General features: G+C 35.9%; 1 protein-coding gene across 2 annotated transcripts in view; it reads right to left on the bottom strand.

Annotated features, from left to right (window-relative positions):
* LOC110826669 (vesicular acetylcholine transporter) overlaps positions 1–24,380 on the bottom strand; it is a 157,131-nt gene that overhangs the window by 90,811 nt on the left and 41,940 nt on the right. For both annotated transcript variants that reach the window (XM_087357757.1, XM_087357755.1), the window contains exon 3: positions 13,866–13,906. The gene's annotated coding sequence lies outside the window, so the exon portion shown is untranslated. The remainder of the gene's footprint in view (positions 1–13,865; positions 13,907–24,380) is intronic.

Here is a 24,380-nt window from a genome sequence, read left to right on the forward strand (position 1 = left end):
GTTAGGAACATTATATTACTTCTAATTTTTTGTTTACATCAAGAAGCGATATATCGTGAGTTCTCTAAACTTGATAACTTATATTCACATTTGCAAACAACGACCACATGCAGTAAGTCTCGCTTAGGGCAAAGAAGAATGAATTTTAAGGCACTACTCTGCTTTTCAAGATATCGGTCTGTCTTTCGTCCTGATAGCAAAATATGTAAATGCGATGCTTTTAATAAGCTTGTAAAAACTTCTATTTCTTATAGGTTATAATAAGTGTCTGCGACTTGGAGAACTTGTTTCGTGGAGTCATTATTTCGATTCTTGGTCAGCATAAAATCGATTATTACTCCTTACTTATATTTTTATTTATATGCATCTCATTAAGATATGTTTGGTTTGTATTTGTTTGTGTTTTGTTTTGTTGAAGATCATTTTCTGTACTCTTACAATAACAACCTGTAAACATGAAAATAATTACCTTCAGTCAAATAAGTTGTTACAAATAACTGACTATGTAATTACTGTGAACGAAACCAGAAGGATCAGGACGGTTTTAACAAAAGCTCACCACTGGACTTTACTATGAGCAATGAATAGAAACGGCCTGATTGACACGGTACGTTACAAAATCGAATTCCTACATATTATTTACATCAGCTTCGCCTTCAGAGGGCTAATTAACAGCTTCTCAAGAAGGATGATTTTAATCCTTGAAACTAGTAAGATGTCAAGTTTCCCTTAAACGTGTTCATAGGTCACATCGATAAAAGATGGAAAAACCTCGACCCTAAACTGAGAGTAGTCTACTATTAAACGACGTGAAATAAAGACAAATTTTTCATAATATATACACGATCAGTTGTTTGTAAGCTTGTTCTTCGCGCGCGTACTTTGGTACTGTGGGAAACTTCAATATAACTTCGACAGGTAAATTTATACACTAAAGTACCCTCACAACGAACATATGCATATTCGTTTTATTAACATAATCGAACTATTCTCTGGCAAGTTAGAGTCAAAAGCTTCGGGAAGGGAAGAGGGAAAGTGATGTTTGAGTCATCCTATTTGCAAATACGTGGCAGAACAGGTTACATTGAAGGGGGGTAGTTGCTGGGGTTGTTTGCAAAACCGTCACTGCGTACCGTGTGCATTGGCTGCATGTGCAAAAACGTCGCTATACAATTTTTTATTCAAGAAAATACCAGTTCTTATTCCTGTAGTAATAAAACCTGGCATCTGAACGACAGAGCCTCGGCTGAGAGGAAATCAGTGTTTATCAAACAGTTTTCAGGTCCCAAGAACAACGGATAAAATTAAAAATAACATTAAAATTAGCATCTAATAAATTAAAAATTGTTAAACATGGAAAACGAAAGATATCATAAATATTTAACAAAAAAATAATTGGTATAGTTTACTGGTTGTTTAGCTCTGCTTAGTATGGTACTTCGTAAAACTCTTCTTGAGCGAAACACAGTAGCCACAAACGGGAATTAATTAAAACAGAGAGTCAATAACATGTGTAGTCGCCTACTTGAAAAAAAAATAATCAAAAAATCAAAAATAAGTTAAGAAATGCACGCATAGCGTAACAACTCAGGGTTTGACCTACGCAAATAGCACCAGTGACGTCACAGTTGGGGATTCCACCACGTCGAAGATTATTTGAACCATAGGACACGCGTCTCTATAACGTCGTCGTCATGGAAACAGAGCGACTGAAAGATAAGACAGATTAGCGCTGAGCGCTACCGTGGACGTCGTGATGTATAAAGTCCAATAACCGCCATTAATGCAAATCACTGCCTGTTATTGCTTTCAGATGACACGGAGCTTTGTTGCAGAGAGCAGACTGAGAGACTGCCAATGGCATTCGATTCGAAACCGAAGTTCAGGCTACTGACCTCAAAAGTCATCGGGTAATTTTTTGTTGCGTTGGATTAAGATCTGAAAAATTGATTTTGAGAGTAAAGGACGAAGGTGTAGCAAAGGTGCGAGACACTGCCGAAGATGAGAGAGAGAGAGAGAGAGAGAGAGACCTGAAATCCACATCAAGAAGAAACAGTCGCACGTGTAAGGTCCAGTCCCCATGTTATGCTAATGTCGAAACACTTTTTCGCACTAAACTTCTGCACGGCTATTGGTTCAAGACTTCCTTATCCCTTCCGCCTTTATAATATTTTTATCTTTTGCTTTCATCCTTCTACTGCGCGCGGTTGCCATGTTACGTCTGGAGGAGATCTGCTTTCATGCGTCCTTTATGACCAACGGAATAGCAATCCTGACACTTCCCCCCCCCCCTTAAATATTCTGGAAAAAAAAGGTATTGTATGCATAATGCAAATGTTAAGATGTGCAGGGGAGTATACAGTAGCCTGTTTCTCTTTAGTTTTAGGGAGAGGCTTGCATTTCGCCAATTCAAGAGTCAGATACATCAGTAAGACCTCATTTAACACAGGGTATTTGTGCTTATAAAGTGTTTCAGGTTATAATCCCACTGAGTTCGACATTTAAAAACTCTGCCCCCCCCCCCCCCCGACTACTATATATATGAACCTCTTCAATCACAAAATAACGATTTCCCACAAGCTGACAACAATTCTGTAACAAGTCCCAAAGACGGAATTTGGTGTTGTCGGTGTTGGACCTGCGGGTTCTGTTACCAGAAATAAACCTTAACGATATGAAATTTCGGTCCTGAAGATTGATACAATAACTGTCTCCGAAACACTGGCATGTACCTACAAGACCAAAATCGACCATCTCAAGGACTGTTACAGAAATTAGCTACAATGAAAAAGCTTGTTTGTGCCGAAATGTGGCGTACTAGGACAGATATTGGATGAGTCCCACATCACATGACAGGTTTCTTACGTTCGACGTAGCCCGTAAACTAAGTTGGACGGATACTCAGAGGAGATCGCAGTGGGTGTAGTATCTGCTGGCAAAATAAGTTAGGCTATGTAGCAAGTTTATTCTGCCGGGTCGTTGGCATACAGGAATTCGAAGAAGATCACGCCACTTAGAGAACATACATACCTCATTTTCTCAACGTCTTGTTTATTCCAGAAAGGTATCTCTGGTTACACGAAAGTTCTTTTCTTTGGCAAGGAATACATGATTAAAAACCACGTGGAGGCGTCCTACAAAAGGCCAGGATTGATATTCTACTTAACGTTTTGAAGGGAGCGGTGTACCTCGGTAGTACAACGCCTGGTTAAGAACGAAGTGCCGAACAGAAAATTTGGACTTAGCAAAGAAGTAACAAAAGAACGAGGAAAATCACGAATACTGTCTGTACTCATCACACATGAGCCCGTCTGCTCTATTATCATTCAGAATTTATTTTGAAACTAATTCCTCCAGGAATTTAGTACGACTCACAGGGCAGTTGTAAAGTCTGCCTGAATAGGGAAACGAGAATATTTACGAATAACCCAAAAGAGATTCGAAACCACGTTATCAAGTTTGGATCGGCCCAATGCCTTACAAATCACTGTAAATGGAAAAATGTATATTCCTCGTCTACTTTTATCAAGTTGACTTTTTTAACTTTGTCTGGAGATAGGGATTAGCTCTATTTATTTGGCCCAACAGAGTCGTACCTGAAGACGGAGATAAAGCCCCATATCCGAAACGTCGTTTTGTATTTTATTATTTCTTAGACGATGGGAAATATCCAAGGAAATTTTTATTCAAATGACTCATCATCGTCACGAACTTTTAGATTTGATATACTTTTAACAATACGATTAAATAAAGAAGGATCAGATTGGCTGGACATGTAGTTCGTATAGGAATAACGCTATCTACGTTCAAAATATCATAGTATAAAAGCATGAAAGTAAGAGATGACTTGTATAATTTTGTAATTGGATTAACTGTCACGGGATGGTATGAATGAATATAAGTATTATATACTTCTGATTCAGAATATATAAGAACGTTAATTTTCCTTAAAGAATTACGTTCACCTGCAGGAACTTTGGACTTGGAAAATTTAAGAGTATCATCACCTCGAAACGACAAGAAATGCTCTTTCTTCGAAACTCGTCGCTTGCAGCTCGCCATGATCCGAACGCCGACCTTGTTATGTGCAGAACATGATTATGTTAATAATAACATAGCAACGGGTTTGGTGGTTAAGAAAGTGCACAGAGAGAGAAAAAAATGGGGGTGGGTAAGGTCATTAGAATAGAATTAGTGGGAGGTGAACGGAATGTCGTCTCTTTTGTTGGAGGGGGCGGTTTCGATGGATATTAAAAAATGTAGTTGGTATTTGAAATTATTGAATATCTTAGAGTAGGCGAGGTCTAAGGTGTTTTTAACATTAGCAATCGAATACTATTGTCGAGGGGCATAAGCGACAAGTATAATGGAACCGCATACAAAACAAGTTCACAATGACTGCAACATGGCGACCCGTAGCTTGATTGATGTCAGGAGGAGGTTAACATAAAGCGTCTTCTTTCTTTATTAATTACGTTTAAATCTGTTGAACTAGCATAAAGTAATATATTAAAACCTCTCTACAGCGGAAATTTGATTAAACTGAACCACGTCTTTATCGGAACGTGCATTTGACTCCGACAATATTGAATGAAAGCTACGAGTAAAGTTAAATGCAATGAACAGAAACTGTTTAGAGCAAAAAAAATGAATAACAGAAATTCGACAGAAAATAATCTGCTTGTATATTTAGTGTTTTCTGTTCATAAAAGCGCTTCCTAAAATTTATCGGCGAAGGTACGTCATTTTCAAAAATACATAGGAAATAATTCGAATGTTGAATATTTTAATCGACCACTGAAATATGGAACAAAGGTAAGTCTGTAGAATCTGAGGTTTTCGCGGTGACGTGTATGAAGATGGATGTCTTCTGGGTTGTGACGGAGTCAGTAAGAACCTCTGAAACGTCGGTTACCTTCTATCAGACTACAAGGCGCAAGAACCCAGAATCCGGCCAGTTAAGTTTTATCTGAGAGGGCCCAGAGGGAAGGCGCTTTCATATCGGCAAAGAACATTTTGTTCCTGGATAAGCGGTGAGCACTGTGCAGTGCGGGCTACCGGTCGTGCCGAGAGGTCAGGAGCCGGGAAGGTTACTTGTGGTCTGACAAGCGACTGACTCATTCCCCGACCGACCGACCGATCAGATGCGGTCCGGTCACCAGAACGGACTGCTGTCAAACAATTTACGATTCGCCCATGCAATCAGCAAGTGGCACAGCCTTCAGTCACATAATCACACCTGCAATGTATCCACCGCTTTCTAAACTTGTTTAATTAGCAACAAGGTCTGGGTAGAACTACGCAAATGCAATCAATTTCTGAGAATCATTTCCACCTGCATTAATTTTCATTGCTTCGACCCTTTAAAGCCGAAGCTCGCGTAAATAATATTTAAGAATTCAGTCCGTACCGCGAAGAAAACACTACACTTCACCATTACAAAGATCAATTCGTTAACGGTGTTTAAGCTCTGATTTAATCGAGTCCTGTACGTAAATATCACTAGTAAGCCGAAGCTCGTCTAAATAATATTTAAGAATTCAGTCCGTACCGCGAAGAAAACACTACACTTCACCATTACAAAGATCAATTCGTTAACGGTGTTTAATCTCTGATTTAATCGAGTCCTGTACGTAAATATCACTAGTAAGCCGAAGCTCGTCTAAATAATATTTAAGAATTCAGTCCGTACCGCGAAGAAAACACTACACTTCACCATTACAAAGATCAATTCGTTAACGGTGTTTAAGCTCTGATTTAATCGAGTCCTGTACGTAAATATCACTAGTAAGCCGAAGCTCGTCTAAATAATATTTAAGAATTCAGTCCGTACCGCGAAGAAAACACTACACTTCACCATTACAAAGATCAATTCGTTAACGGTGTTTAAGCTCTGATTTAATCGAGTCCTGTACGTAAATATCACTAGTAAGCCGAAGCTCGTCTAAATAATATTTAAGAATTCAGTCCGTACCGCGAAGAAAACACTACACTTCACCATTTAAAAGATCAACTGGTTAACGCTGTTTAAGAAAATGAACGCTGTTTACACTGAGAATCATACGAAACCCCTTAATTCCAAAATGAAGAATTGCTGTTTGTCGACTCCAGTGGTACATATAATAACCACTGGTCTTTAAACGGTTATGTTTTCTATACACAACTTTAAAGATTCCTACAATCACCATGTTTGTAACTATAAACTAACTATAGAGTATAATCCTTACTGATAAACTAACATTCGTTCATCTCTCGTAAGAATGCATTTTCTTGCGTGGAATTCGAACATTCAAGACCATATTCAAAAGATGTCGCCGATGGTGAGTCCAGCTGTATATATAAAGTATTAGGACCTCAGAGAACAGCGCAATTACGCGCTCAGAATTTCAAAGTGACAGGGTTCCTCACAGTGTTGTATTGTAACTAACTAGATGGCTTACCGAACTCGAAGGTTCATCACCGAATTAACCAAAGCCCTCCACCGGACCCTGTCCTGGGCCAACAAAATCCAGTCTCCTTCAACTCCTATCTCCCATAGATCCCGCCTGAGATTATCCTCCCATCTACGTCTAGGTCTCTCCAGGGGTCTCTTCTCCTCAGGCTTCCCGGTGCACACCTCTCGCCTCATCCATGCGCGCTACATGCCCAGCCCATCTCATTCTTCTCGACTTAATCAGCCTGACAATACTCGGGGAGGAGTACAGATTTTTAAGCTCATCATTACGCAGTTTTCTCCATGCCCCATCGTCTTCTCTCTTAGGCCCAAATATCCTCATGAGCACCCTATTCTCAAACCCTCCCCCTGAGTGAGAGACCATGTTTCGCACCCATACAAAACAACAGGCAAAATTATTGTTTTGTATATTTTAATCTTTAGGTTCTTAGAAATCAGACGGGAAGACAAAATATTTTGAACTGAGAAGTAACAAGCATTTTTGGAGCTTAATCTCCTCCTAACTTCCTCATGAGTGTCATTTTGATTTGTTATTGGAGTTCCCAAATAACTTAACTTCTTTCTATCGAAATAAATTAAAATTAAAGTAGACGCCAACAGTAGCGGGGACCACATTTGTAAACCCCTGGTGTGCATCGCGTGCTGGAACGCATTGATCTATGTGATCAATCAGGGGCACACCCATGCGTTCACCTTCCGCTGCACTTTGAAGAATTCGGTCCGCCTCAAGCCAAACTGATGCATTTTTGTTACACGCGGAATTCATCCGTAAACAAATCTTTTAAAACTTGGTTTCTTGTCTCGCATTCCTTTAAACTCCTTTTTATTGTCTTCTTTTTTCACACATATTTTCGCCCTTTTTCTCCGCCTTAACTCTTTCTACATAACAGAAGCCTTTGTCTTCCTCGCAACAGCTGTCCAGTTCGAATGTATTGGAGAAATTTCGCACGGGCATCAACTCATTTGCGCATAAAACATTCCACTTCTTCCAGTGACTGTACATTTTTTAATCCTTAGTCAGCTAAATTGTGAAACGCTCCAGAGACAATGGCGTTATCGAGGCAATGCACTAACCAGAAAACTAGTCTGAAATTACATTAATAAGTGTCTTTATGTAGCGTGGGAGAACTATTAAAAGTATAAAAATTTTCCCTTACGAATTACTTGAGAATGTAAAAACCGCTCATTCGTATCACCACATTCAGCCAACAAACAACACAAGAATACGTTATTTTCTGTATCCTTCTCCTTCCTTCTTTGTATTTCTCCATTTCTCATCAAATCATTGGCATAAACACATAAACCCACAATTTAAACTTCAAATGAACATTTCTTATAAAAATGAACATTAGTTAATGCTTTCGTAAAATAAAGGAAAGCTTTAATCCTTTCTGTGTGGATTATCGACCAATCCAACGTCACATTCCAAATTTTAAAGCTCTGATCCTTCTTAAAAAAACGTCACTACATAATTTTACGAGACAGACTTCGCAGATTTTCGATTGTCCGTGCTTCGCGTGAATTTGCTGTGGTTAAGATTCCTCACGTCCTGACACGGCAGTGCATCTGAATCGCTGCCTTCTCTTTGCGTTAATGCAAACAAACGACTAACGTTCTGGCACAGATCCCTGAAGTATTAATTTGCAGCTGAAATTTCAGGTTCTGTTGCTAGAGAGTTAAAATAGTTAGTGCAATGAAGACCAAAGAATCAACTGAGTCATTAGTTAACATTAAAATTGATGAAAAATTCTGCCAAAAAGGAACTAATTTTAATTTTTTTTTTAATTTTTAGAGAAATAATACATTACAACAGACAAACACGTGGTATGTTATCTCTTGTGCTGTATCTGTAATCGGCCTTCTGGGTGTTGATACAACACACTAATAATAACGAAGAATTGAATTATTATTATCACCATCATTAACATAATCTTCGCTATTATAATTCAATATTTGATTCTTGTACTGCGCTAAATATCGTCAGTAAAGAGGTTAGTCACCAGTTACTGTTTCCACTGCTTATAAAGTTTATTAGCGACACTTGTAGAAATTTTCTATAATACGCACATAATTATTCGGTTTTTGTCCGTCTAATCACAATTCATATATAAATTTACAATAATTAATTAAATTTCACAATATGACGCAACTATATCATCTTACGCACATAAGTAAAAACACAGAACGGTTAATTCAAGACGTTTGATGTAAGGAATAAGCAATTTCATTTTTTGAATTCCGTTTACTTTGAGAAAAAAAATGTCTACGAATATCGAGTACCTTCGTTATCCATGATAAAAACAATTTATGCAAAGTTTAGGAATTGTGTTTGTAGATATTTTAAAATAAATGTTTAGTATTCTTATACATTTGTCTTCCTGTATTTTACGCAAAACGTGTTGGAACAAAAATAAAATATTAATAGTCACTTCCACAGATAGAGAGCCATTTTAAGGTAAAATTATGACACATTTTTGTTGTGGATCGAAAAAAAAAATCGTGATCCATCTGCTGATTTACACAGTCAGGACACAAATAGAATCCTCCTATAATATATACCATACCAAATGATGCAATGTAGCACAAATGACAGTGACCTTAAAATTACGTACCCAATAAAAAGTTGTATCAGCCGAGTTTACCTGGATATAGTACAGTAAATTTTATTTTATCCAACTTAAGTATGGATGCAGTTAAAATGCAGAAGTTTCACTGAGAACTAATCTAGTCTTCGGTGAATGTAAATTGTCATCTGCAGTTGACACCAGATATATCTAGCAGCTACTGGTAGTCATTTCAAACACCCAACGGCAGCCATTTGTACTGCCAACGCAAATAAATTTATATGTTCAAGTTTCCATTACGACTTAAATAGGTTGTTGACGTAGTGATGTTTGTTTAACGCCGTCACTGAACGGGCAAATCGTAAACTTACCACATTCCTTTCCTGTATTTTTATTACACACATAACAGGATATTACGGAGAATATCATGATTATGAACTCGAAGTATACGTTCTCATAAATTCCGCCACAAAGGTAGCTCTTAAAGTGTGTTAAGTAAGTACATGGTATTCTAAATGAGGATACGGATTTGTTGATCAGATATGAAGTGCATAGAATCAAAGTACAATGTTTGAAATACGTCTTACGTCCGTCCGTCCGTATATCTAACAACCAAAGCAACTCGTTTGATCTTCTTATTAAATATTAAAATATTACAATAATTAACATTTAAAATATTTAAAATATTAAATAATGTTCTTTATCGAAATATTCGATTTACATTAGACCATCATTTTTCATGTTTCACGACATGTTTCAGTTCCTAAAAGCTTTATATAATTATATACACCTGAGGATGGTTCTTTTAGGAACTGAAACATGTCGTGAAACATGAAAAATGATGGTCTAATGTAAATCGAATATTTCGATAAAGAACATCATTTAATATTTTAAATGTTAATTATTGTAATATTTTAATATTTAACAAGAATTTATTGTGATTAGACGGACAAGATTTAATATATACTTATTATATCACAATATGACGCAACTTTACCATCTTATTTTACCATCGTTTGATCTTATTTGAGTGTGGTATAAGGTGTCTACACTAAAACTATAGTAGGATGCACGTACCTAAACTTTACATCGGCCAAATGTGAAATTACTTTATAGAAAGCTCAAATTAAACTTTATCGTGGAAGATTTGTCCTACAGAAGAATAATCTTTAACACAAACTAAAGGCCTATATAGCTCATTATGATTTGTAGATTGTGTATAAAACATATCTTCATATGAAGTATTTTTAAGAATGTTTTGCGGTTCTAATAATAAATATCCTCCGAAGAATAGCGGTAAATCTAAAGCATTGAGCGTACAAATTCATAAATATTATTCCATAAGGCTTAAAATCTCCTAAGAGCAAATTATAACCAACCTATTTGCGTGTTACATAGAAAGATTCAGTGTTTTTTTGAATCTTGTGTATAGTTGCGCAACAATACATTAATTTGTATCAACAATAAATAAGGATCACTTCTATGACGCGTGACAAAATGGCTATAAAAGCATTCAGGAAATACGTGTAACTAAGACAAAAGTTTTCTTGAGTTCTTAATGGTTATTCTCACGCACTGAAACACAGAAGCAGAGCTGTAATGCACCTCATTTCCATATATCGATCTATTTGGCTGTTTTTATCAGCTTATTTCGACACACGACAACGATGTACCACAATGAAAAACACGTCACAGAGTTACAACTTCAAATATTTCTTGATGACAGATATTTGAATTGTTACAACACGCGAATGAACTTCAACACTTGAAGAAACTTGTCCTAGTTATCTTGACGATCTAGAAGAACATAAATTTGCACTACGCAATTTTGACACGTAATGAATTATAGAATAAGAACGCATTGACAATTTCATGACGCATACATAAAGCGAATACTGAGCTGTGACTGGTGCCTGATTAATAATTTGGTTTCTAAGAAATATATTCTGGGTGCGTAACGACATTTCATTTCGCAGCCAAGACAAACGTTTGGAATTCTGTCCACGCTAATAATTCTCAGAAGCTATTCTTTAGTACTTAAGTTTTCTTCAGCAATATGAAACAAAGAAGCGAACAGAAGTGATTCCTGTATTAGCCAATTCTGTGGCCACACAAAACCTGTTATCCAAATCTAATGTTTTAATGTTGTGTACATGTAATATGCTTCGCACCAAATAAATTTAGTAGAAATCTGTCAATTGGCTCAAACGTTGAAAGCACACACGTACACATTAAGACAGGCAACACTGTCATCTCATAAGTTTATTATTTTCAACAACAAAAGTATTATTTAAAATTACACATCTTCGTCTACAAACAGATAATTTTTGATTGGAATGTTCAGTTTCAGTTATAGATTTTAAAGGTATAATAAAGGGTCTATTTATACGGATTTCTGTAACGTGAAATACGTAAATATTTGTGTTCAAGAAATTCATATTAGCATTCTGAAAGAGAAGATTATTTTTAGAAGTAAAGTAGATTACAGCCACAGTACGTTCTTGTCATGCCTACATTTCATTTCCTCCAACAAAAACCACTGTCATTACAGGGATTTCGGCCGAGTCGACATACCAGCTTAGCCCGGAACATCGCATTCTACCACATTCACAAACAACACTCTAACTAACCTGTTATCAATTTACATGTTCCCCTAACTTCCACATTTTGCGTTACATTCTTTCCGAACCAATTACAAATGAACGCCAACGAAAACAGGACCACAGTGCGATGTTAAACTAACACTCGTTTTGGAAACTGACGGAGCAGTGGTTAATAAACCCGCTCTTATATCGGAAGGTCCCAGGTTCGAATCTTGAATAGTGATTTTTATGATTTCATTAGTGCAAAAAATCGACTTGGGTTTGTACAGTGGAATAAATTACACATCGCCCCTTTTAGACCGATTATGTATTAATATTTAATGATCTACATATTTCATCAACAACTCCCATAAGTGCAATATAGGAATCAAAGAGAAACCTAGAATAAATTCATTAATCCATGGAGCAGAGTCCTTTTTAAAAATCTGATACTCGCTTGGAGGTTTAAGCTATTTTCCGTTCCTTCTTAATCCGAATGTCATTAATGTGCAAACAAAATCCCAACATTAGGTCTTATCTCGAAACCTCCGAATCCAGTGCACACATACACAGTTTAAGTTGCTTTTTAATATTATACACCTAGTTTTTCCAAGCGGTATCTTAATTTAGGGTTGACAATTAAAACTCTCGTCAAGCGTCCCGTGTTCCCATCCACTTATATTAAATAAAATTAAGACTTTTACGTACAGATTATGAAGTTCTTCATTATGAAACTTTCATAATCTTTACCTTGCTTTCCTTCTCCGGATCAAACATTCTCCTCAAAATCTTTTGATCCATATTTTTTTCTTTAAAAGTGTGGGACCCAACATCACACCCATGCAATCAACAGGTAATTATGAAAAATGTAGAAGTACGAGATATTTTCCCGAAATCTGTAAGTTCCAAACAATGCAATTACGAAAATGAAGTTTTTTCCCCTACAAAGTACGTAGTGGTATATGCACACCTGTAAATAAACTTTAATCGCCATTCTTAATATTTGATTAATTTTAAAATCGATTTGCACTGAAATTCTTAAACAATTGAAAAAATATATTTTTTCTCGTTTATGGTCAACATTACAGACCATCTAAAGTATTGTTAGGTGATTTTCAGCTGTTCACTATTCACCAACATTTGGTTTATCTCTCCTAAAAGTCTCTCTGTGCCATCCTTTATCTATTTGAATTATTTACGTAATTTACTCTGTTTTCGTGTCCATTCCGCCATTATGTGCACTAATTAACAAAACTCTCTCAGTCACATTCTGCGTTACACTAATTGTTTCTCATTAGTTAATTATCTAACTATGTATAAAACAATCTCTCCAACACATTTAAAATAATTATCTGTTTACATTTCCCATCCTAATTTGTAGGTTTAATTTCGGTTCTGTCATTATCAATTTTACACAATCTATAACATAAAAGCTTCCTGTTTCACCACATTTTTTCCTTCCGTCCTGTCGGGCTGGTTGGTAGAAGGTCACATGAAATGTAATTATTATCTTTAATCTTTCTTTGCTATAGAATTATATCCGGTTTTATGCATTAGAAAGAATTTATTCTATTTAATTATTTATTTAAAATCAAGTACATGTCTTTGGCTTTCAATAAATGACTACGCCATGCAGAGGTACAGGGTAATGGTGGTATAACTCCACGAATTCTTAACCTCTGTATTAAATGTAGGCGAGGGGTTAGCTTTCCAAGAGGAAATAACCCGATGCCAATTGGACCCCAGACCCAGTTTGGATTTTGCGGCTAAAATAGAGGTGTCATGCCGGGGATCGAACCCCGGTCTTTCAGCCCGTATACCCAGTTATTATTCTGACTGATCTATCACGGATACTTGCATAGCAAACACTCAACCGCATTACACAGCCCCACACATAAAGTACGTTCCTAAGCATCTCTTTACGTAATTAGAAATGCGCAAAACATATGTAACGCTGTTCACACAATATGTATCGTAAGTTATTCTCCCATCTGAGCCTAGGTCTTCCCAGTTGTCTCTTCCCGTCAGGTTTTCCGATAGAAAAAGTCATAAGAATTTCTAACCCACCCCCCTCGTTAATGCACGCTACATTATTCTTCATTTATTTTATTTATGATAAAGACCGCCTAGAAATTTCAGACAACTGAAATTATTGACTATGACTGTTCAAAGTTTGAAATCATATAAAGGCTTTAATTCTGTATTATAAACAAACACGTCTCTTATAATACAATTTACATGAGAATAAATTGTAGTACCACTTACCAGTTCTTCTCGTGTCGCTTCTGAAGAGTGACGAACGAAATCTGTAAAGAGAAAATGCAGAAACTATGAACAACGCTAAAGTTCTAATCCAATCCAACCTAACGAAAAGTAACTAAGGAAATTACATGAGTGGCTTCATAATTTTTACTCAACTAAGTCGTATGAACAGGAATATAAAATAATTAATTGGCATGGGATTGATGTGACACGTAAGATGAGAAATTTAAATAAATTAAATAAATTTTTAGTCGGCAAACATCAAGCGAAAAGACCACGGCGTAGACAGAAGATAATAAACATGAAGTCGGGAACTTTGTACAAATGGCTTAGAACAGTCCACTGATTGGCATTTCTGACCACGGTAATAATCCTTCGGGTCCCCTAGAAGCAAAGAATCTCCTGACCAGCAAAGTAACCATACATTTCTGAGGTTCTGCGTCACAATGTCAATTCCTCAGGTTTTAAAACCTCCACATGGGTCAAAACGGAATTGAAGGTGGCCGTCTTATGGAATCCAGAACGTGTACTCTGGTAGAAACTGGGGGAGGTTACTTTACCATCATCAGGTTAATGACGTCAGAGACAGTAAACGCCTTTGAAATTCCGGTCAATGTCTGCCACACTACACAGTGCTACATCCCAGAAGACGACCATCTTCATGTCTGTTACCGTGAGAGCCTCAGACCTCACCAAAACCGATTTGTTTCTAGTCCCATTGTCGCTGGAGGGATTGTCCGGACATATAATATTCTTGTATATCAGTGGCCTTCGTCCCTAGACCCAAAAGAATAAAGTTTTCTTAATAGAAGCCAACAATATTTTGTGATTAAGTGCAAAATATAAGACGCACCACAAAACTTCTCGATTTATACAAATCACTACATATTATTCAGCCCTGAAGATGGAGACAGTATGTTTCTCCGAAACGCTGGAATCTATTTACGAGTCTGCACGACACTAAAACGTGGAGCATCGTGTATTATTAAGATACTAAAAACTTGGAGAAACTGACTGGGCATTTATCACGGAAAGGCTTAAAATTAAAAAAAAAATGCATACAGAATTTTAGCGTGGCATCACGTGGCAGAGAAATAACTGTGGAATTCTTCGTTTGTTAACGTCTGCGCTTAGGTTTTACGCCTAAAAACACTGACGGAATTTGCAAAGGGGCTAGTCTGTTACAGAAATGTGAGCACGACACGGGTTCATCGTATTAGAATGATCTGCAAGCATCAGAGATATATTTTATTGCGCGCAAAAAGGACACAAGGTAATTCTGCACGACAAACGTTTTATAGCGTCCGTCTGACTTTAAGAGAACAGCTTGTTAGTGAAGGTTAATTAAGCTCAAATTACAACGCGGACAGTCGACACGCGATGGAACTGCAGTTCTGTTTCGCCTTCTTTTGTTGTTAATTACTCTATGTACTGATCTTATTGCTTAGACGACACCAGACTTGTTCAACAGATTCTGCTTTGTGAGCGGGATGAGACATGCAAAGTGCGTTCGTCTTATTTCAGCTCAGAAACGCGTAGCCTCTGGGAGTTTGTCTCTGCAGATCTCATTATTTTCCATTACAGAGAAACTACAATGCTTTTATTTCAGCCGATATGTATACTTAAAACATAAAATGAACTACCTTTGTGACATTTCAGGTTCTCATGGCAAAGAGTATAAAATATACTTGTCCTCTGCGACGTTCCATGCCCCGGTAAATGTTTGTCGACGTTTCAGAGGTGATTACTGCAATCCATCATCAGGGTGATAGCCCATAAATTACTATTCCAACATTCAAATTCCACTTCAAAGACATGAATAATATCATTTAATGTGGTACATTTTCAATACAGGATGGGTGCAGTTGCACAGACACATTATTATTTATTTATTTAGTGTTCTGTCTGACGACAGGTCCATATGAACAGGATCCTTCCATCCTTTTCTCGGACTGGGACCTGTTCATATACGTTCTTGGCAGATGATCCAGAAGTGGTTTGCCATTGCCTTCTTCTGTGTGTGAATGGAGTAATTGTTGGGATGCCACGGAGAAACCGGGGAAGCCCCGGAGGAAAACTCCGTGCTGCCTAGACCACGGCCTTGCCCAACACAAGTTATAAATTCGGGCACCGCCGGGAATCGAACCCGAGACCCCAGGCCAGCGTTCTAACCGCTAGACCACCGTGGCTTGACCGACACATTACGTTCCTAGAAAGAGTATGGTTAATCTTTCATGCCGTCCTTCTATTGTCACATTTCCACGGTAACGGATAATTTTGAATGAAACTCCTCAAACGGGTCGAGGTGCTGACTTATTTCACTGACCTCCTCGAAAGAAAAGAATCGAAATACAGCCGGCGGTTTTAAAACGAGGTATATCGTTCATGGCAGGGAACGAGTTAAACAAGCGTTATTTCAAAAGTGATGGCACATTCAAATTGTTATATTAGACCGTGAAAAAAAAACAGCATGAGTCTGTAAGAAGGCTATAATTTTAATTAAGTGCTTATTTCATTCAGATTTTCAAGGAATTCGATTAATAAATTAAACTAATAGGTTATCTGATTTTATTTTTAAATTATTTTGCTACCCACGCAGATTATCTCAGCTGAGATGCGAAATGGTCCAGGCCAGACAACTTCCTGAAATGAGCTTACCTCTAATTCTTATCCTATTATATGTGATGGTATCGTATTGAAATAGAAAAAGAAGTCTACTTCATATAAGAGCATCGTTAATCGTGCCTCCCCACTTTATTTTTACTTACAATACTCTGCCGTGTTACGTGGTGTTAAATCCTGGATACCTTAGTGACCGAACAAAAAGTCAAGTTATAGGATAATAATGCCACAAGAAGAAAATCAATCTTCTTAACCCACTACTGCTTCTACAGAAGCAAAAGGACATCTTACGTTGTCTTCAACTAATTTTAAAACGATTTCCTCTCTAAATTGTACGGTAGAGAAAAGTATTTTTCGTTTCAACTTTTCTTATTCTTATGAAAGTACGAGATAATGGCTTTATTCTACCTCTGCTGGTACAGAACTAAAGGTGAAAATTAAAATTCTGTTGTTTCCAAATAAAAAAACCTAAAAAACCCCCCGAAAGAACTGCATCTACTGTTCCTTTGTATTCTTAGTTAACTGGACATTTATAAATAATATATACATACGATAAAAATCGATTTAAAATCGACCATGACGAGAACCGACTTGAGTTTATGATGTACGTATTTCTTTTCGTGTACGAAAATAAATAAATAAATAAATAAATAACCACTCAGAAGATAGACATAAATGAGGATAATATTGAAATGGATGTTTGGGAAATATGGACTGGGTGTGTGGATTGGATTTATTTGGAACAAGATAGAGACGTGTATCAGGGTCTTGCGCAGACTAATAAACCTTCAGGTACCATAAAAATTAGGTAATTTCTTGATTAGCTGAACTTACTGTTACCTTCTCAAGAAGGACTCCGTTGGACAGTGTTAGTTAGTTAGTCAATTAAAGAAACAGGGCATAATACTCCGAGCAAAACACGTCAAGCACAAATACATAGCTTACATGCAAATGGCATTACCGGTAGAAATTATGTTAAGTACTCGCTGCTGTATGCATTACCGCCCTTGTCATTATGATTAGAATTAAGTGACGTGTCGTTTGTCTTGCAATCTCAGGGTTTAATTCAACCAAGTCGGAAATTTACATAAGTAGTCTGGTCTAGATAACTAATGGAAAACGATTTTTTAACATAACAATTCAATGAAAATAATCAAAAGTCCTAAACACGTATAGATCATTATTATTATTAATATTAATATATAACTAGTGTGAAGGCACACAAACATAACGTGTGTTGGTTTATCGTAACGATAAACAGTCCTTAGGGTTATATAAGTTTACAGCACTTTCATTTCACGAATAACATCTACAGAAATGAAAAAATATTTGAAAACTATTACGATATACACCAAAAGAACAAAAAAAAATACATTAATGTAAAAAAATATAATATGAAAATTAACGGCTCTACATGTCTGAATGAATTATGCAGAACAGCCCCCAAGTAAGCAAACAGCACAGAACAATGGTTGATTTTTCCTTCTCGCAAACTTCCAAACAAATGTCTCATTAACTTCAACATAAAACTGTCACATGAATTATGAAACCCGCACTTCATCTTCATCCCTAAATCCATGCAGTAGTATCTTTCTCGAGAAGCTAACAGTCGCTCAGCAGGTCAATAACTTCCTCGACTCTTACCTAATGTAACCCACCTTAAACTATAAGAATCCAAACTTTATTAGCCATAATGCGTTCTAAATTATTTAATAAATAATACATAAAATTTTTACAATATTTCTCCATACACAATTTCCTAATTGTACCTTCAGTGTTTCCTTTCTCGTCGCTGCCATACCGTAAGACAAACGAAAACTTCACACGGCCGCCATGTTAGTACTTTATTATATTACATAACACTAGAACTCAAGTTACATATCTAGAGGACGTACTGTGATATATTTGTTAAAAATCAAATTTTAAGTAGTTCTGTTGTCCACGTCACCTCACAAGAAACTGCTGTAAATTTCATGATAATTTTGTTGAGTGCCACGTGTGGTCTTGAGAGCATACATTACTTAATGGTACTACGGCTTAAGGCTAGACAGATGATCTGAAATCAATTTTACACTCAGTGTGGTCTTCAATTTTGAAATATGAATTAGAGAATTGCTAATGTTACCTTCTCGTAAAAGAAACATGCAGTTCTATGCAATTAAAATTCCATCTTAGTAAACATACTTTATATTTAATTTCAGGTCAATCCATCATCATTCTCGTCTGTAAATAGTTTATATGCAACATGCAGATTTGTCAGAAATGACGTTCAAGTCTATTTGTTGCCATGGAAACCCTTCACGTTGATGTAAGTGAAGATTAGTTTTGTAAGAGATTTGCTCTCAAACACGCTGCAGTATTTAACTTTGTTTGGACAAAACTAATCAAAAACTTGTGCAGCCCGCTCGCGTTAGACAAGAAAAAGAACGTATTAGAAAAATAGCTGACGTTCATGTTAGTACGTTAAACCGTATTCAGAGAAAAAAGTTCTCTAACGACAAATTTTTAATTATAACTCTCGTGTTTCATTTTCTTTTTAAATTTAGTGGAGCTTGTCTGAGTACACGTTTCTGCATACATTTTTTCCCTCGGGTAATTCTTTTCACATATTTCGAAGACGACGATGAATTTATTAGAGAATATTTTTTTGTTCAGCCGTGGTTTATCGATAAACTCCTCTAAAACCGCAAATTCCTTCGTCAGACTGCCTTGAACGCTGTATGAAGCTTCACTAAACTGGGCTTTGCTAGAAAAGAGTGATATCTCTCCTGGTATGCCTACAGTAGCAAAGGCAGTACATTTCTAACATAAATATGACCACTTTATTAATGTTACTTGTCCCTGAGCAGTCCGCTGTTGGACAAACATCTTTAAGCGGACTTCCTACTGGGATATCTACCATCTGGCATTTTGATGACATGAAATGTTTCAATTAAATAATATTTTCTTAAGAGTAGTATATCATCAAGAATATGCTACAGACTCAAGAATTTACATATATTTCGTGCACTGTTAGTCCACTACTCCTCTACACAGCGATATTAATAAAATTCGCTTTTGTAACTGAGAATAATTTTTGACAATATGATCATATCACCTCAAAATTAAATATTTTTAAAATTACCCTTGGAATAAAGTACTGTGTTTCACCTGTACATTTAGAGTGTACAGAATAACTATACGGTGCAGTGTCATAATTAACTCGTAGATAAATTTTCTGCTTTTATAAAACACAAAGGCTCACAATACCTTAAGCAAATTAAATTTGTACATCTCCCATTTTGTTATACAAATCATTTACTATCTACACCAAATGGCCTGTTAACTTTAAATTTTCTGACAAAAATTCTGCAAGCATTTCTCATTTTCCCCTTGCGTGCTACGTTCCCAACCCAACACAATCCTCGTTAATTTGTTCACCGTCAAACTGGTTGAAGAGTGCACATCATACACTTCCATATCATGTCATTTTCTTCATTGCACTTCATTTATCTTAACTGAGTCCTTCAGAAGCTTAAGGTTTACAAAATTTCCCATACCCACACCCAATTTCTTTAATGTTAATTTCAATATTATTCTACCCTCTGACCTTCGAATAAAAATTCTGTAATCATTGTCTCTTTCATTCACACTGCTTATTAGCTTCAAATATTCTCCTCAGTACCTAACCTCAATGTTCTTCCTTCACCTCAGAGCAGAAATTTTTCACAATCGGCCCTGCCTTCGTACGTTTTTTTAAATACTGTCACCACGCACGATAAAAGACGTTTTGCTAACGTCGTAAGTATCTATGGTTGATAATTCCTCTTCAGCTTACAAGAACAACATGAAATCAAAAACCATGACGTGTCTTACTGACAACACTGTTAGAGGTTTAAATAGAAATCCCAAGAATAAAATCAGACCTGACAATGAAAGATAAATAACGCAAATTCAATGCCAAATATCCCACTAATGATAACTTCTATTAATTGAACTTATCTAGTTATACGTCAACTTGATTGGCATAACACCATTTTAATTTGCAGTCATCAAGTTTCAATGAGCTTTCGTTATTTATAAATCTGTGGGGCACCAGTTTCTAGAAGGAAAAAAAAGTGAATGTCGGATCCCGGTTCTTAAACGATTGAAAATAACTGCCTTGTAATGCCGATAACAGTTTCACAATCACACAAAATACTGGATAACATTATAGTCCTATATAGGCCTTTTCAAATGTCCTCGTTCTGTTAATTTAACTGTCAAAAATTTAAAAATTCGTTCATTTCAATACTATCCTACTCTTATTCTTATTCTTCCCTTCAAAACAATTCGAAAATCACACTTTCCAAAAATGCGCTTTTCATTTGAATTTTCATAATATACGACAGAGCATCGACCAGGCACGTTCATTTACCCCGAGACAGTTTTCTTACGAAACAAAAATTCTTGTACAAAAATCATTATTATTTATTATAGGGTTCCACATCATAAGATTTAAACTTTGTCTATTTGTTTGCTGTCTGATCCCTATTCACACGTAGGCCAAACGCATTTGAATAGTGAGGTTCATAAAACTTTAAATGAAAAAAACTTAACTAAGCTCGAAGCTTATGGTTTTTTCGTATTGATTAAACCTTCTCCCTACGTCCTTTAAACACCTGAAATTTAAACTAAAAGTGTTACTTGAAGGTACTTTAGTGAAGAATTTAACATTATTTGATTCTTACTGTAAATTATACACGAATGGAATAAAAATGCAGAAAAACGGAACAGAAATAAATCAAACCATAATTACAAAGTACTATACTTAGTCAACATGTTGCCTCCTTGAAAGATGTAAATATGAAATTACACCCAGTAAAATCTGCATAAATACAAACAGTTACATTAACTGACTTTATACGATTTTGTAACAATTTTAATCATGGTTTAAAACAGGTCACGGCTTTTGAAGAACCACCTACATATATATATATATATATATATATATATATATATATATATATATATAGGAAAACGCAGATATTAATGAGCTTTTATGATAATAAATAATATTTTAATTAAAAAATTTGGTCTGAATTGAATATCGGAATATGTGACAAGTCCATTTGAGCAAATAAATTAGCTTATATCTTCAATGCAATATTTCGCACATCACGTGGGCGATATTTCGCGAGTGCTTGCAACTCTTAACTGTAAACCTCAGAAGCCGTTGCAAATTTTAACACAGATATATCTGTTTTATTCGCGTATAAATGTATACTGACAAAACATAATTTAAAGTATTAGCAAAATCTACTTATTTAGTTTTAATCTAAAATAAATTCAAAATATCTTTACTGCTTGGTATTGCGAAATGTATAGTGTACTGACTTCAACACATAAGTCAAAGCTCTGATACTATAATTGCTTTTGAAGTCTTGATTCAGATTACAAATGGCGATCCTGTTTGTAAATTTGTCATTATAAGATAATTTATTAAGATAAACTGACACATTAAAAACATTACTAGTGAATAAATGTGTCGGAATTACGTCTCTACATAAAAAAACTTAAATCACGCCACAGTCTTACAGTTCATAAAATTAAGACGGTATCAAAGTGAGATTTTATTTTCACTTATTCCACTTAATTACTGGTAAGAGAATAAAATATGTAAAAATAAAATAAAAATTTATATTATAATTTTCCCGTATTTGTTAATTATTATGAGCATGTGATTTACAAGACAACATTATTTTGAATATCCTTGCTTAGTTAAAGATAAGAAAGTTTACCCGAATCGTGTTGATGACAAGTGACAGCTGATGGTCCATCAGAGTTCCGAAGTACTAAAAACATCACGTCAGATCGAACAGAAACACAGATTAATCATTGTCCAATCAAACAAGCGTTCTCGTTTACTGATCGTATCAAACCGGCGTATAAGACGGAAGCCCCTTCATGTAACATTCAGCTACCATTTTCAGTATTACTACAATATCAGAAATGACACTCGTATTTTTAAACATAAATTGTAGAAAATGCTAAAAGTTTTATTACAAAATCTGCGAGTAATAAACTAATCACCAGTTTGAGCACAGAAAAACAATTAAACTTCGCAACAAAACTTCAGCTTCAACAGTAGAACTCTTGAAAAACAAATGACAGCAGACGTTTTTGTTGGTGTTAAGTTGCCTGGACCGCAAACAACGTGGCTAACAAACAGCAGAGATCGAGCTGACCAGCCAGCAGTCTGGAGACGGACTGAAATGCCCTTGATCACAGCCAGTCCGCTCAGAGCCCCTTCTGAAACGAAGCCAACCTTTCCTGCTGCAAACAAGCTTTAACACGATGCAGCTTAAGGTATCTTTAACGGTAGGCTAAAGGACAGATGACGAAACATATTCTACAATAAAAAAAAATAGCTTACAGCCAATCCCAAGACTCGCATATGGACCAATGAGGTCGGACCCACTTCTGTTTCGACGATGTTACGCGAATTTAATTACATATATATTTCGTGTATGTACAAATCACGTAAAGAATGTTTCTGACCGTAAAGTGACATTTATATACTTTTCTTTGATTAACACAACTTTGCATTCGGAAGTTCCCGAGAAAAAAATATGTCTGTCCTGAGACCGGCTATCTTGACTGAGATTCTTCGTGGGTTTCCTCAGTCCCTCCGGGCAAACACCTGGACAGTAGCTTAAGTTAGACCAGACCGCATCCTACCACATCCTTTCTCATTCATTAATCATTAATCATCGATCCATTATCCGAAGCTGTGTACTCTGAGCTAACAGCGTTGTTAAAACATATAAATAAGCCAAAAGAAAGGTATACTTGAGTTATTATGCGTACTCCTTGTTAAAGAACATGGATTTTACAAAACCGTTCTTTGAGATTTCATATATGTACGTGGTTTCGGTGTTAATTCATTGCTAATGCAAATCTTGTGTGAAGAACACATGTTCAGATAACATTTATTTCTTAATTACGAAATTACTCTCATGAAAGAGCGGAGATACAAAGAGGTACTTAACACATTTTTATTGAAAAGTCTCACAAAGCAGCGTACAAAAACTTAAAATCGCCACTTATCTCTCCTTATTTATGAAATCTGCGAAGCATTAACACCAGACACGTTTTTGCTGTTTTCTACAGAAGCACATACGAGGTCACGGATGAGTGAAAAGCCGTGTCCTGCAATCTGAAATGTGATCTCGAGTCGAGGTTACAATAATTGTACATAGCAGGTCTCCTGTTTACAGTTTTACCATGGCAAGGCTTGTATTATTATCCCACAAAGCCCAAAATCCCTAACAGCAATTATAACAAATTGAGCAATAGACTAATTAGCATTAATTATTATATAGATAAATAACATTCAATATAAATCAGGCCTACCACTGACATAAATTTTGTATCAGATATCTTCTTTATTTTTTTTAATATTCACCATTATCAAATTACATTTCATATAAATCTTGTAATGTTTCAGATCCAATTCATTCGACATAATATTTTACGATAAACGTCTGTTTAAAAAATTATAACAAATACAGATGAGTTTTATATAACATAAGATTTAAACATGATAGACACGAACAAAAATTAAGTACTTCCAAACAATTTTAAGTTGACTCAAATACCAAACAACATTAAAATTCGTTCAGTTACTTTGGATATTAAAACGTTCGGACGTACGCACTGACACCCAGATTTTGCGTTCATTTTATGACGTATGAAGGTATATTTATTGTCGTGAATAGTGAGATTGTCTGCCTGGAACTTGAACACGAAGTCCTTAAAATTTTGGCAGCAATGTAGGGGGCTGACATGCTGGTATAAAATGGCATTCAGATTACAATTTACCAAAAGTTCATTTGTCTTACGAATGCCAGAGCGCAAACACAGGCAGAGTGTGTT

The sequence above is a fragment of the Zootermopsis nevadensis genome, unplaced genomic scaffold, assembly GCF_977971745.1.
Source record: "Zootermopsis nevadensis isolate Lab colony 2312 unplaced genomic scaffold, Znev_1.0 Znev_ptg000028l, whole genome shotgun sequence".
Taxonomy (NCBI): Eukaryota; Metazoa; Arthropoda; class Insecta; order Blattodea; family Termopsidae; genus Zootermopsis; species Zootermopsis nevadensis.